Raw genomic sequence first — 15,206 nt, 5'->3', positions numbered from 1 at the left:
ACTAGACGATACCCCGCGCGTTGCTGCGAGATTTTGTTGCGTGTATGTAAGAAGAATTTTTAGAGGGATGATAGTGTGGTTATATGGGATTTGAAGAAAATTGAGATAAAAAATTAGATAATAGTGTGAAAACGGCAAAGAGTAACACCATTTTACTACTACATCTTTTAAAGAACCATTATACAAACTTATTGACTTTGATAAAAATTAGAACATGATAAAATAAAAGAGTAGACATTAATTCGGGTTTGTGGTTTTCTTGTTCCAGCATCAACTGCTGGAGCAAAACTTAGAAAATAGCGTAGGATTACAGTCCACATGGAGAACGCACACGAGTAGTTTCCAAATCTGCTGTCAAAACTTCCTTTGAAGGATTAGTTTTTTTTTTAGAAGTTTCAAGGATTAGATAATAATAGAGGCCTGTCAAGTCTAGTAAAAAAGTATTCACCTGACGTGGCAGAGAACTCCATGGTCGTCGCCCGGATGCAGTGAAGCCGTCCGGTGGAGCTGCCACCTTCCCAGATCAGCTGGGTTGGCACCTGGGACATCCCTGCCGAATGTAGTACATTGCCGGGCACCACGACCGCCCCTCCCGGGCTCCCCGTTCGTAGTTCGCAATCTAGATCCGCGCGACCCTCACCTGTCCCCACGCTGCCGTGCCGCCAAGCCTCCAGTGGCGCATCCTCGTCTCTTCCCCACGCACCTCAGTCCCCACGCCGCCGCAGCTTGACGCCTCCATTCTCAGCCTTCCCTTCTGAGCACACGCCTGCGCCTGAGCTGACATCTCCGATACATCCGGGGGCAGGATCCACCTTCCATGTCATGGTCTGTGATAGCATCGGCTCATCTATGCCCGGGGATGGCGGCGATGCTCAGGGCGATGCTTCATAGCTCGTGGGAGCGGCGGGCACAGGAGCCCAGCAGACAATTCAATTCACGCACCTGGATTTGAAACGTATGTGGCTTGTGAGTGGATGCTTCAGGTGGACGCGATGAAAATTATTGATTTTACCTGATTAGTGGAGGGATTGGGGTTAGGGAAGTGGAGGGGATAATGGGAAGCAGATCGGATGGTAGCAGGAAATTAAAGCGGAAGAGGGGGAGGCACGGCAGTTCCTGCGTTCATGCGGCCGTGAGGGGGAGGGTCACGATGGTCCCCTTAGCCCCTTAGCTGGCATGAAACTTGCACTATCGCAGACGGCTTATTTGTCGAGTGTCCTAAACTTTATCGAGTGCGTTTTATCGGGCACTCGACAAAGAGATTGTTTGTCGAGTGTCAGAGAGAAAACACTCGGCAAACAACTGGCACTCGACAAAGAGGTGGTTTATCGAGTGCCGAGCACTCGGCAAACAATAACAGTCGGTAAAGAGGTGGTTTGCCGAGTGTCAGGATAAGACACTCGGCAAAGGGCCGCCTCCGTTAACGGCCGGCAGGCGCCGTTGATCCTTTGCCGAGTGTCTTATCCTGACACTCGGCAAAGAGGCTCCTTTGCTGAGTATTATTTTTTGACACTCGACAAATCATTTTTTTTTATTATTTTTGACCTCTAAACTTTTTCTGCAGTCCTCATACAATACCTGATACTCTATGTTCCAATGTGGCACATTTCTCGGACTTTTTCTATATTTCTTTAATTTATTTCATTTAATTGAATTTTCTTGGATAATTCAAATTATAACCGTTAGTCATTCGAATAATGAAAAAAATGAATGAAAAAATGATACTCATGTTATTTAGTATAATGTGAGGCCATATCCAGAAACAGACTACTAATTTTGAACATCTTGTTCACAAAACATGACCACGAATTTGCGGTCGAGTTATTTTTAAATTCTATAAAAAACAAACGAAGTCCGAAAATCATGAAACTTGTCAAGATGTCATCATATCATATGTGGAGGCTGTGATAAAAAATTACGAAGGTTTTACGCAAGTTTTCACGTACGATGCTTGCAAACCGAAGAATCTCTGAAGAAGTTTCATGATTTCGAGAAGAGGGCGACGAGGTGGTAAGCATCGTACGTGACAAAATTGCATGAAACCTCCACAATTTTTTATCGCAGCCTCCACATATGATATCTTGATATCTTGACAAGTTTCATGATTTTCGGACTTTGTTTGCTTTTTATAGAATTTAAAAACAACTCGACCGCAAGTTCGTGGTCATGTTTCGTGAACAAGATGTTCAAAATTGGTGATCTGTTCCTGGATACGGTCTCATATTATACTAAATAACATGAATATCATTTTTCATTTATTTTTTCATTATTCGAATGACTAGTAGTTATAATTTGAATTATCCAAGAAAATTCAATTAAATAAAATAAATTAAAGAAATATAGAAAAAGTCCGAGAAATGTGCCACAATAGAACATGGAGTACCAGGTATTGTATGAGGACCGTAGAAAAAGTTTGGAGGTCAAAAGTAAAAAAATATATGGTTTGCCAAGTGTCAGGACGGCTGGCAATCGGCAAAGATTTTTTAAATTTTTTTAAAAAAATCCCTCTTTACCGAGTACCAGATCGGTTGGTACTTGGCAAAGAATTTTAAAAAATTAAAAAATACTTTGCCGAGTGCCAGATCGGAGGCACTCGACAAAGAATTTTTTTTAAAAAAACCCCGCTTTGCCAATGCAAGGCCAGGTGGCACTCGGCACAGAATTAAAAAAAATTAAAAAACCTTTGCCGAGTGCCGGATCGGGGGCACTCGGCAAAGAATTAAAAAAATAAAAAAAAACCTTTGCCGAGTGCCAGATCGAAGGCACTCGGCAAAGGGGGAATTTAACCCCGCCGGCTAGGCTAGCCCACACACACCGCACACACGCACGCGCGCCCGCGCCGGGCCGCCCCCCGCGCCGCGCCGCCGGAGGAGGAGGAGAGGAAGAGAGGAGGAAGGAAGAGGAAGAGAAGGAGGCCGCCGAAACAATGGCGCCTTCGCATCCGGCTATCTTGGTCGCTATTCTACAGTGGTGAGCCCCTATGCCATCTTCGCTTGAACCTTGCTTATCCTGATTACGTTGCTAGGTGTTCCTTACATAATCTTGTGCATGTCGGCCATCGTGTCGTTCATATGTTTGTGCATGTCAGCCATCGTGCCGTTGGTTTTCTTGCAGGTTTTGGAAACCTCACCGTGCAGGGGAGGTGCTGCTGAAATTTTGTATTGACAGTTTTATGTTTCTTTTTTGCAAAGAAGAGCCCGTCGGAGCTGAACCAGAGTACCTCGACGACCCCGATCGCCTTCCTCACCGCTGCTTGTCTGCCTGCACCACGTCGCCTCGCCACTACACCGACCCGCCATGACCCCGCTAGCCTGACTCCACCGCCACCCTAGGTATAACCCTTCTTTCCGTATCATGGTTGTAGATCACGTAACTCAGTTAGGCGTCTCCCATTCGAAAGAGATATGGTTGGAAATATGCAGATATTTCCATATCTAAAACCGTATCTGTTTCGAATTGTCCATGTTTTGTTTATTTTGCATCTCTTTCTAAGTACTTCTTGTTTATCTGTGCTTATTGGTTTACTCTTTTTAATTGTAGGTGATTGAACAAAGATGGTGGGTGGTGGGATGAGGAAGCTAATGTCCTTGTACCGAAGGACAAGCACCGTTGCACCGTGGGAGAGTAGGAGGAGGAGCAGCCGTAGGAGGGAGCCGTCGCCTGTTGCCCCGTCGTGTGAGGAGGAGGAGGAGGAGCAGGTGCCCCAGGAGGATGCTGAGGAGGCATAGGAGGACGCGCAGGAGGATGAGGAGGAGGAGGCGATAGCAGGGGTGAAAGCTCTAGTTTGGTTTTGGTGAATTGATGAAACCCTAAGTGCTAACCTAGTTTATCAAGTGATCATGAGATAGGTAGCACACTTCAAGTGGAGAAGCTAATGAAGATCATAACATGACAATGGTGATGGCATGGCAATGATCAAGGGCTTAAAGTTGAAAAGAAGAAGGAGAAAAACAAAAAGCTCAAGGCAAAGGTATAACTTGTAGAAGCTATTTTGTTTTGGTGATCAAGATACTTAGAGAGTGTGATCACATTTAGGTTAGATAGCCGTACTATTAAGAGGGGTGAAACTCGTATCGGAATACGGTTATCAAAGTGCCACTAGACGCTCTAACTCATTGCATATGCATTTAGGATCTAGTGGAGTGCTAACACCCTTGAAAATGTTTGTGAAAATATGGTAACGCATGTGCACAAGGTGATACACTTGGTGGTTAGCACATTTGAGCAAGGGTGGAGAAGTTAGAAGTGAAAAGGAGTTGGTCGCGAAGACGCTGGCGTCGGTCAACTGACCGGACGCTGGGTCTAAAAGCACCGGACGCTGGCTGCTTGCGTCTGGTCGAACTGGTAAGATGGCACAGTGCCTAGGGTTAACCACCAGATGCTGGACTATGTCCAGTCGAGGTGGACTGGACGCGTTCGGTCGAAGAAATACGCCTTGGGGAGCTTACTGGAAACGACCGGACACTGGGGCTTTAGCGTCCGGTCAGTTTTGCTGGATCGTCCGGTCAGCTTCGTAGCCGTTGAAATCTGACGAACAACGTTTGAAGCTGGTGACATGTGGCGTCCATCGGGCGACCGGACGCTGAGGGCTAGCGTCTGGTCACCCCGTGTTGTGCCCAGTGAAGGGGTACAACGGCTCTATTTCGTGGGGGCTTCTATTTAAGCCCCATGGCCGGCTATAGCTCACATCTTAGGCCATTTTTCATTGACATAGCAACCTTGTGAGCTTAGCCAAAGACCTCCCACTCATCTCCATCATTGATTCATCATCATAGTGAGATTGGGAGTGATCCAAGTGCATTGCTTGAGTGATTGCATCTAGAGGCACTTGGTGTTCGTGTTTCGCTGCGGATTTTGCTTGTTACTCTTGGTAGTTGCCGCCACCTAGACGGCTTGGAGCAGCAAGGATCATTGAGCAGAGGGTGGTGATTATCTCCGGCTCCGATCGTGGTGATTGTAAGGGGTTCTTGACCTTTCCCCGGTGGAGTGCCAAAAGGTACTCTAGTGGATTGCTCGTGGCTTGTGTGATCCTCATCTTGTGTTGGTTGTGTAGGACCCTATTGAGGGTTTGGCGTATGAAGCCAATTAGTGCGTGAACCTCCAAGTGAGTGAATCGCCACAACGAGGACTAGCTTGCCGGCAAGCAAGTGAACCTCGGTAAAAATCATTGTGTTCATCATTGATTCTAAGGTGATTGGTCTTCATTGTTATTCATCCTTGTGATTGATTGGTTCCTTTCTCTACATGACGGTATAACCTTCTTGATCACTCTCTTTACTTTACCACAAACTAGTTGTCAAGCTCTTTAGTGTAACTAGTTGTGAGAGCTTGTTTGCTTGGTTGGTGTGGCTCTTTAGTTAGTCATTGAGAGCACACTAACATAGGGTAGTGTCTTTGCTATTGTGTGGATAAACATTATCTAAACTAGAATTGTGGTAGGTGGCTTATATTTTGAGTAGGCTAACGCAACACTTGCTTCGCCTCATAATCGTCTAACCTTTTATTAAGTGTTGTTGTAGAATTTTTTATTAGGCTATTCACCCCCTCCCTCTATCCATTAGGACCTTTCAAGTGTTATCAGAGCCGAGGTCACCGTTATTTGAGGCTTAACAACCTTCGGTGTTAAAATGGCTCAAATCAACAACACCAAGAAACCACCCCAATTTGATGGCTCCAACTATCCTTATTGGAAGGCTAAGATAACAACATATATCAAGTCAATCAATAGGAAGATTTGGAAGGTGATAGAAACAAAAATTGAGATAGAAGATGAAGAGGCTCCCACCGCTGCCGAAGAATTGCTACTCCAAAACAATGACATTGCTCTTAGTGCCATCCATGATGCTTTGGATGAGAGAACATTTGAGCAAATCAAGAACATTGAGAGAGCTCATGAGGCATGGAAGAAATTGGAAGAATCATTTGAGGGCACCAAGGCAACAAGGGTGCAAAGGCATACATTCTCAAGGATAAATTTGTTAGTTTCAAGATGAAGGAAGATGAGAGTGTGCCGGACATGTTCCATTGGATGGAAGTGATTGTAAATGATCTCAAGGCACTTGGTGAGAAGATAGAGGACAAGGAATTCTCAAATAAGTTCTTGAGATGCTTACCCTCAAGATTTGGTACATTGGTCACTATTCTAGTAAGGAGTGGTTTGGACACCAAACCAAGTCTTGGGAGATATCATGACCGATGATGCCTATAGAGGTGATGATGAGAAGGAAGAAAAGAGGGAGAAGAAAGATGAGAAGAAGGAAGACAAGAAGAAGAGTGTGGCATTCAAGGCCACATCATCCAAGGGCAAAGCAAAGCAAGAAACATCAAGTGAGGATGATGATTCATGGGATGATAGTGATGATGAAAAGATGGCTCTATTTGTCAAGAGATTTGGCAAGTTCATGGTGAAGAAGGGCTACTGTGCTAGAAGAAAGAAGTCTTCATCCAAGAACAAAGAAGAGTCAAGAAGATGCTTCAAGTGTGGAAGCAAAGATCATCTTGTTGCTCAATGCCCATATAATAGCGACAATGATGATGGCAAGAAGAACAAGAAGAAGGACAAGAAAGAAATGAAGGAGAAGAAGGACAAGACATTCTTCAAGAAGAAGAAGGGTGGATCGTATGTGGTCACTTGGTATAGTGATGCTTCCTCAAGTGATGATGATGATGATAGTGATGATCACAAGACCACCAAGAAGAAGGTTCTTGCAAGTATAGCAATCAATGAGAAGCCTTCTCTCTTCGACTCTCCATCATGCTTCATGGCTAAGGCCACTAAGGTATAAACTTGTGATGATGGAAGTGATAATGAACATGATAGTGATAGTGATAATGATGATGATGAACCTACTAAAGATGAATTAATTGACATGCTAGAAGATGCTAGAGAACACTTTGACATCTCAAGAAGGGAATGCAAAAGCTTACGTAAGGAACTAAAAGCCCTTAAGCAAGCATTTGATGAGCTCAATGCATCTCATGAGAGGCAAGAGGATGCCTATGAGAAGCTTTGCAAGGCTCACAAAAAGCTTGAAAAGGCTCATTCCTTTCTACTTGATGAGCAAACTAAAAAGGAGCATGTTGAAACTTGCAATGTAGGTTTAACTTGTGATATAATTGATGGATCATTATCTATGCCTATCATTGTTCCTCCAACTAACCCTTCTTGTAGCACTTCCACTTCCATCTCATCTAGTAGTGATGATCTCACTTGTGATACCTCACTAGTGGTTGAGAATGAGAACCTCAAGAAGGAGGTAACTAAGCTCACTCACACCTTGGCTAAGGCTTATGGTGGTGAGGACCACTTGCTTATGGCCTTGGGTAGCCAAAGAGCTTCTCTCTACAAAGAGGGATTGGGCTATACCTCTAAGAAAGACAAGGTGGCCTTTGCTCCTCACAAGACAAGTTTTGTGAAGAACAATGGTCGGTTTTGCACTAGTTGCAAGCAAGTTGGTCATAGAGAGCATGAATGCACCAACAAAAGCAAAAATGCTAATGTATCCTCCATTAAGCTTAATTCTTCCTATATGCTTGTTAAGGGTACAAATGGTGTGAAGGCTAAGTTAATTGGCAAACCATGGATGGACTCAAAAAAGAAAGCCATTTGGGTGCCAAAGAGCTTGGTTACTAACCTTCAAGGACCCAAGCAAGTTTGGGTACCTAAAAAGAATTAATCTTCTTTTGTAGGTCAATTACAAAGCCGGAGGAAGGCATTAGGTTCTTGATAGTGGGTGCACTCAACACATGACCAGTGATGCAAGAATGTTCAACTCAATCAACACCAATGACAATGATGGTTATGATAGTATCACATTTGGTGATAATGGCAAAGGCAAGGTCAAAGGGCTTGGTAAGATTGCAATATCAAATGACATGAGCATATCCAATGTATTGCTAGTTGAGAGCTTGAATTTTAATTTGCTATCCGTGGCTTAATTGTGTGATCTTGGATTCAAATGCATATTTGGGATAGATGATGTAGAGATCATAAGTGTAGATGGCTCTAACTTGATCTTCAAAGGTTTTAGATATGAGAATCTATACTTGGTTGATTTCAATGCTAGTGAAGCTAAATTATCTACATGCTTGTTCACAAAGTCTAGCATGAGTTAGTTATGGCATAGAAGGCTTGGTCATGTTGGAATGAAATAATTGAATAGATTGATTAAGCATGACTTAGTTAAAGGCTTGAAAGATGTTGTGTTTGAAAAGGATAAGCTTTGTAGCTCTTGTCAAGTCGGTAAACAAGTTGGAAACACCCATCCTAAGAAAAGCTTGATGAGCACTAGTAAAGCATTTGAGTTATTACACATGGATTTGTTTGGGCCAACACAATACACTAGTATCAGTGGTAACAAATATGGATTTATGATAGTAGATGACTACACTAGATACACATGGGTATTCTTTCTAGTGGACAAAAGTGATGTATTTGCAACATTCAAATCATTTGTCAAAGGCATTCATAATGAGTTTGAAACAACCATCAAGAGAGTTAGAAGTGACAATGGTAGTGAGTTCAAGAACACTAGAATTGATGAGTTATGTGATAAATTTGGAATTAGACATCAATTCTTGGCCAAGTACACACCTCAATCAAATGGCCTTATTGAGAGAAAGAATAGAACACTCATTGATATGGCAAGGTCTATGCTTAGTGAGCATAATGTGAGTCAATCCTTTTGGGCCAAAGCTATCAACACGGCTTGCTATTGTAGCAACCACCTCTATTGTCACCGATTGAAAGAAAAGACACCATATGAGCTCTTGAATGGTAGAAAGCCCAACATTGCATATTTTCGGGTCTTTGGTTACAAATGCTATATCTTGAAGAAAGGCACTAGATTGGGTAAGTTTGATAAGAAATGTGATGAAGGATTCTTACTTGGTTATTCCACTACAAGCAAAGCATATAGAGTTTGGAATTTGGATAGTGGTACTCTTGAGGAAGTTTATGATGTTGAATTTGATGAAACCAAGGGTTCACAAGTAGAGAATGAGAACTTGGAAGATGTTAGAGGCATTCAACTTTCAAATGCCATGAAAAACATGGATATTGGTGAATTGAGGCCTAGGCAAGTGATTGATGATGAAGATGATCAAGTGCAAGTGCTCTCCAACTCAAATGTGCAAAATGATACAAATCAAGCTAGTGCAAGTGACTCTCATAACAATGAACAAGATTAAATAGCTAGTACATCATCTCAACCCAATGATCAAGCAAGTGCAAGCAATCAAGTTCCAATACTCCAAGTCTCCAACCAACCAATATTGCAAGAGATCATCCTTTAGACACTATAATTGGAGATATTTCAAGAGGTGTACAAACAAGATCAAGATTGGCATCATTTTGTGAACACTTCTCATTTGTATCATCCATTGAACCGAAAAAGATAGATGACGCATTGAAGGATGTTGATTGGGTGAATGCTATGCATGAAGAATTGAACAACTTCATAAGAAATCAAGTATGAGAGTTGGTAGAAAGACCAAAGGGACACAATGTGATTGAAACCAAATGGGTCTTTAGAAACAAGCAAGATCAAGATGGGATAATAGTAAGGAACAAAGCAAGATTGGTAGCACAAGGATATACACAAGTTGAAGGTCTTGACTTTGGAGAAACATATACCCCGGTTGCTAGATTGGAAGCAATAAGAATCTTGCTAGCCTATGCTTATGTCCACAACATCAAGCTCTATCAAATAGATGTCAAGAGTGCATTTCTCAATGGTTATATCAATGGAGAAGTATATGTTGAGCAACCTCCCGGTTTTGAAGATGATAAGAAGCCCAACCATGTATACAAGTTGAAGAAGGCATTGTATGGCACCTAGAGCATGGTATGAGAGATTGAGGGACTTTCTCCTCTATAAAGGGTTCACAATGGGCAAGGTTGACACCACTCTTTTCATCAAGAAGATTGGAAAAGATCTATTTGTATTGCAAATCTATGTTGATGATATCATATTTGGATCAACCAATCAAGAATTTTGTGATGAGTTTGGAAAGATGATGGCTAATGAGTTTGAAATATCCATGATTGGAGAGTTAAGTTACTTCCTTGGTCTTCAAATCAAGCAATTGAAGAATGGTACATTTGTGAGTCAAGGCAAGTACATCAAGGACATGATCAAGAAGTTTGGCATGATTGATAGCAAAGTCATTAGCACACCAATGGGAACCAATGGCAACTTGGATAGTGATGCAAGTGGAAATATGGTGGATCAAAAGTTGTATCGGTCCATGATTGGAAGCCTACTCTATGTGACCGCATCAAGGCCGGATGTCATGTTTAGTGTATGCATGTGTGCAAGATTTCAAGACTCACCAAGAGAAAGTCATTTGAAGGCTACAAAGAGAATATTGAGGTACTTGAAGCATACACCAAATGTTGGTTTGTGGTATCCCAAAGGAGCAAAGTTTGAGCTAGTTGGTTACTCCGACTCGGATTATGCGGGATATAAGGTTGAAAGGAAGAGCACCTCGGGCACATATCAATTGTTGGGAAGATCACTTGTCTCATGGTCATCAAAGAAGCAAAATAGTATTGCATTATCAACCGCCGAAGCTGAATACATATCCGCCGGTAGTTGTTGTGCACAAATACTTTGGATGAAGGCCACTTTGAGTGATTTTGTTATCAAGTTCAAGAAAGTGCCATTGCTATGTGACAATGAGAGTGCAATCAAGCTAACCAACAATCTGGTTCAACATGCAAGAACAAAGCACATTGATGTCCGCCACCATTTCATAAGAGATCACCAACAAAAAGGGGACATTTGCATTGAGAGTGTAGGCACTGAAGATTAACTTACCGACATATTCACCAAGCCATTGGATGAGAAAAGGTTTTGCAAGCTAAGGAATGTGTTGAACATATTGGATTTCTCAAATATGTGTTGATGCACCCCCCACTCATATGACATGCCTCTCATTCGAGCAATCCAAGGTAAAAGTTGATTGGCATGACATACATCTTTGCTAAGGACATGATTAGTGCATCTAGTCACATTTTTTTAATTTCATTAGGACCTCTCAAGTGGTTCTATTTTATTAGGCTCATTCATGAAAATCAAATGATTTTGATGTCTATATGGTATCACTATTGCTTCTATGCTTGACTTGATCTAGTGATGGCATATGACATGTTTATGGGCTTGTAAACCAAGTGTTTAATCTACAAAATGAGCTCTAAGTATTTAAACTCAACATGGTACAAGATAACCCTTATTTGGAGGTGTGAAGAAGCTTGTCCTTGAATCAAACTGAGTTAAATATCTTTGGCAAATGATCTAGATTAGACCAAATTTGGGCAAATAATCCTCACCCCATTGATTGACATTGATAATCTCGACCCTACAAGTAATACTATCTACATTTAGAACCTTTGTGGTCATTGATGACAAAGGGGGAGAGAAACAAAGATAGTAGTAAAAATAGTGAAAAAGGGAGAGAAATATCATAAAGGGAGTGAAACATAAAGATATCTTGATATATGACATAAGGGGAGAGATATGACAAAGGAAAGGGATCAACTAAAATTTTTGAGAGCAAGCTCATGAACTTGTATGGTGCATTTGAATGTGCATTTCATATGTTTGCTTGCATGGCACAAGTATTAAATTTAAACATCCATGCTTGTGTGATGTATGTTAGTTGTAAGATTGAATGATGAAATGAAATTACTAGATAACCTTCATTTCCAAGAAAGTCTTTACAAGTGGTATCTTTCTAAAGTATGTTTCCAAGTGGTATTGAGCTAACTATGGTGCTAAGGATGGTATATTGGTGCACTCCGATTGGTATCACGCTTCAAAGGTCCATCTCTTATACCTTAGCATCATTCGGTAGACATTGACTCATATATTTCCTATCTAAGCATATGTGCAAGCTATAATCCAAACTCTTAGCACATATGTAGGGGGAGCAATTACTACCATTTAGGGTTCATGAAACTTGTCCATATCCTTTTACACATGGTAAATATGCTTGGGCAAGCAACATGGATTCAATTGAATTTTATTTCATATCTTTGTATAAGGGTTGTCATCAATTACCAAAAAGGGGGAGATTGAAAGCTCTAGTTTGGTTTTGATGAATTGATGAAACCCTAAGTGCTAACCTAGTTTATCAAGTGATCATGAGATAGGTAGCACACTTCAAGTGGAGAAGCTAATGAAGATCATAACATGACAATGGTGATGGCATGGCGATGATCAAAGGCTTAAACTTGAAAAGAAGAAAGAGAAAAACAAAAAGCTCAAGGCAAAGGTATAACTTGTAGGAGCTATTTTGTTTTGGTGATCAAGACACTTAGAGAGTGTGATCACATTTAGGTTAGATAGCCATACTATTAAGAGGGGTGAAACTTGTATCGGAATACGGTTATCAAAGTGCCACTAGATGCTCTAACTCATTGCATATGCATTTAGGATCTAGTAGAGTGCTAACACCCTTGAAAATGTTTGTGAAAATATGCTAACACATGTGCACAAGGTGATACACTTGGTGGTTAGCACATTTGAGCAAGGGTGGAGAAGTTAGAAGTAAAAAGGAGTTGGTCGCGAAGACACTGGCGTCGGTCAACTGACCGGACGCTGGGTCTGAAAGCACCGGACGCTTGCTGCTTGCGTCCGGTCGAACTGGTAAGACGGCACAGTGCCTAGGGTTAACCATCGGACGTTGGACTGTGTCCGGTCGAGGTGGACCGGACGTGTTCGGTCGAAGAAATACGCCTCGGGGAGCATACTGGAAATGACTAGACACTGGGGCTTCAGCATCCGGTCAGTTTTGCCGGATCGTCCGGTCAACTTCATAGCCGTTGAAATATGACAAACAGCGTTTGAAGCTGGTGACGCGTGGCGTCCATCGGGTGACTGGATGCTGAGGGCTAGCGTCCGGTCAGTCTGACCGGAGCGTTCGGTCACCCCGTGTTATGCCTAGTGAAGGGGTACAATGGCTCTATTTCATGGGGGCTTCTATTTAAGCCCCATGGCCGGCTGTAGCTCACATCTTTGGCCATTTTCATTGACATAGCAACCTTGTGAGCTTAGCCAAAGACCTCCCACTCATCTCCATCATTGATTCATCATCATAGTGAGATTGGGAGTGATCCAAGTGCATTGCTTGAGTGATTGCATCTAGAGGCACTTGGTGTTCGTGTTTTGCTACGGATTTTGCTTGTTACTCTTGGTGGTTGCCGCCACCTAGATGGCTTGGAGCAGCAAGAATCGTTGAGCAGAGGGTGGTGATTGTCTCCGGCTCCGATCGTGGTGATTGTAAGGGGTTCTTGACCTTTCCCCAATGGTGCGCCAAAAGGTACTCTAGTGGATTGCTCATGGCTTGTATGATCCTCATCTTGTGTTGGTTGTGCGGCACCCTTTTGAGGGTTTGGCGTGTGAAGCCAATTAGCGCGTGAACCTCCAAGTGAGTGAATCGCCACAACGAGGACTAGCTTGCCGGCAAGCAAGTGAACCTCGGTAAAAATCATTGTGTTCATCATTGATTCCGAGGTGATTGGTCTTCATTGTTATTCATCCTTGTGATTGATTGGTTCCTTCCTCTACAGGACAGTATAACCTTCTTAATCACTCTCTTTACTTTACCGCAAACTAGTTGTCAAGCTCTTTAGTGTAACTAGTTGTGAGAGCTTGTTTGCTTGGTTGGTGTGGCTCTTTAGTTAGTCATTGAGAGCACACTAACATAGGGTAGTGTCTTTGCTATTGTGTGGATAAACATTATCTAAACTAGAATTGTGGTAGGTGGCTTGCATTTTGAGTAGGCTAACGCAACACTTGCTTCGCCTCATAATCGTCTAACCTTTTGTTAAGTGTTGTTGTAGAATTTTTTATTAGGCTATTTACCCCCCCCCTCTAGCCATTAGGACCTTTCAAGGGGGTTCCGCTTCCTCTAGTTCATCGAGCGTCTACTTGCGAGGTCCCGCGAGCCTCCCTCAGCGACCGATACCTCGTGAGAGCCGCCCGCTGATTCGACCCGAGGGGGAAAAGTAAGTAACTTTAGATGTTATCACTACTTTTATATAATATGTTGAAAATCAAAATAGAAACTAATAATTTTTCTTAATCACTTGGGCAGGAACTGGACGATTGTGGCGAGTGGAGGTGCTCACACATGCTAAGTCAATGGCATCCTCGGTCTTCTGTGCAAGGAGCACTTCCCTGGCCTGGTTGAGTACGCCGGAGTGATGGGGCCGGCCTACTCGTTTGACCACTACGCCGCCGCCCCTAATGCTGCAGATTGGGCCCGTAGGGTATTCATCAACAAGGCAGAGCGGGTGAAGCAAGAGCTGTGGGTAAGTCCTCCTCGCACTACATTGCTCAATACATTGCATTCATTGGACATTATTGAAATAATGAATGGATATATTGTGTTTGTATGTAGGATTTCTTTAGATGCTAGGACGGACATGAGGCCAGGGCGGATGCGGTGGCTACCAAATGCTGGAAAAAACTCGTCGTGGACATACATTACGAGGCGCGCATCTAGGTCATCGTAACTTACCACGGGATCGTCCTTGGAACGAAGGTCACCAAAAGGGACACAAGGAGCATGACGCTGACCCGAGACCAGTACCTGCAGGTAAATATAGAACATTAATATTGTTTCCATTTGAGATTAAGTAGGCTTAATTTCATCTTCTGATATGTCATGTACTTGATGGCCTGTAGATGATTCCTTATTGGTGCGTCGCGCATCCCCAGTGCTAGGAACAGATGATGGACAAGTGGTGCTCACGCGAGTGGGAGGAGACGCACAACTTGTGCCGGGAATGGCGTTTGATGATGCCAGGTGTAGCACACCATCAAGGCAGCCGCAGCCTTAGCGGATACGCAGAAACATGGGTACGCGAATTCATTTATTTATTCTAACGCTCAATTCTTCATGATTTCTAATAATCTTGCTATTTTTCTTACAGTCGGCGTCACATGGTGGCCAGCCTTGCTCCATCTTCAAGGCATTTGATATGGCCCACAAGGGCAAGGCGACGTCCGATGTCGACTACAACCCAGAGGACGGGCCCGAGGCGTACAGCAATGCGACCGTCCACAACCGCCTCAGTGAGTACACATCGATGGCAAGGGAGGTCCATGGGCCATAGTACAATCCGAGCACTGAGGACCTTGATGGAGAAGTCGTCATGAGGGTGGGAGGAGGCAAGAAGCATGGGCAGTACTGGATTG

The 15,206-nt window shown here is 43.0% G+C and overlaps 1 long non-coding RNA gene across 2 annotated transcripts; it reads right to left on the bottom strand.

Annotated features, from left to right (window-relative positions):
* Window positions 1-224: 224 nt before the first annotated feature.
* LOC136458217 (uncharacterized) lies at window positions 225-14,601 on the bottom strand. Of its 2 annotated transcripts, none has more exons than XR_010759924.1 (3): window positions 14,527-14,601; window positions 449-942; window positions 225-348 (listed from the first exon to the last, which is right to left on the bottom strand). It is a non-coding gene; the product is annotated as an uncharacterized lncRNA (long non-coding RNA). The 2 variants fall into 2 exon arrangements; XR_010759925.1 differs by lacking the exon at window positions 14,527-14,601 and adding an exon at window positions 1,013-1,090.
* Window positions 14,602-15,206: the final 605 nt, after the last annotated feature.

Source organism: Miscanthus floridulus, chromosome 6 (assembly GCF_019320115.1).
Source record: "Miscanthus floridulus cultivar M001 chromosome 6, ASM1932011v1, whole genome shotgun sequence".
In the NCBI taxonomy this organism is placed as follows: domain Eukaryota; kingdom Viridiplantae; phylum Streptophyta; class Magnoliopsida; order Poales; family Poaceae; genus Miscanthus; species Miscanthus floridulus.
This window is presented reverse-complemented; position numbering and strand designations above follow the sequence as displayed.